General features: G+C 35.6%; 1 protein-coding gene across 1 annotated transcript in view; it reads left to right on the top strand.

The window, feature by feature from the left end:
* LOC132190757 (TMV resistance protein N-like) overlaps positions 1-1,094 on the top strand; it is an 11,162-nt gene that overhangs the window by 8,445 nt on the left and 1,623 nt on the right. The window lies entirely within an intron of this gene.

The raw sequence follows: 1,094 nt of genomic DNA, 5'->3' as shown, positions 1-1,094 counted from the left end.
TCTCAAAAAAGTTTGGGAAAGTCCCAAGGTAAAATAATCAATGATTTATTTGTTTATTAATTTTATTTTATTTTTATTTTTTTTTTAATGTTCTAGGCTCTAATATTGCGCTTTCCTTCCTTTCTCATTGGTTTTTTTCCTCATTTGTTTAGCAGTTGCTTGAGAAGATGAAAATTCTAAATTTCAGTCATTCTCATTATCTGAGCCAGACCCCTGACTTTTCAAGACTCCCAAATCTAGAGCAATTAATACTTGAAGATTGTTCGAGTTTGCTTGAGGTTCACCACTCCATTGGAGATCTTAGTTATCTTGTTTTGGTGAATTTGAAAGATTGCAAATGCCTTAAAAGTTTGCCAAGGAGTTTCTATAACTTGAAGTCTCTAGAAACTCTCATTCTTTCAGGGTGTTCTAAAATGCACAATTTGGCTGACAACTCGGGGGAGATGGAATCATTGACAACTCTTCTTACCGACAGAACTACTATAAGACAAGTACCTTTTAGTATAGTGCAACTGAAGAATCTCAAATATTTATCTCTATGTGGGTGTAAAGGATCACCGTCTAAGTCATTTCCATCACTCTTTTGGTCTTGGATATCACCAAGGAAAAGTCCTAAGTCAGTGAATCTACTGCCTGCTGTACTACAAGGCTTGAACTCACTAACACACTTAAGTCTCTGGGACTGCAATTTATCTGATGACAGAATTCCTACAGATCTTTGGAATTTATGTTCTCTTAAAATTTTAGATTTAAGATGCAATAGTTTTGAAAGTTTATCAACAAGCCTAGGTGGTCTTTCGAAGCTTCAAGATCTCAGATTGGTTCGTTGTAGAAAGCTTAAATCAATTCCGGATTTACCAGCAAGTTTGATTTTTTTAGTTGCAAAACACTGCACTGCACTGGAAGGAATGCCAAATCTATCAAAGCTCTCAAATATGAATGGTTTGTGCCTTACTAACTGTCACAAATTAGTCAAAATTCCAGGTTTGGATAAGCGTTCAAATCCTTTTGTGTCTGTTGCCATGGAAGGGTGCATGAATCTAACACATACTTTTAAGCAAAGCTTCCTACAGCTATAGGTACATGTTTCTCTC

The sequence above is a fragment of the Corylus avellana genome, chromosome ca8 (assembly GCF_901000735.1).
Source record: "Corylus avellana chromosome ca8, CavTom2PMs-1.0".
In the NCBI taxonomy this organism is placed as follows: Eukaryota; Viridiplantae; Streptophyta; class Magnoliopsida; order Fagales; family Betulaceae; genus Corylus; species Corylus avellana.
Note: the sequence above shows the minus strand (reverse complement) of the source record. Positions and strands in the feature narration are given on the sequence as shown.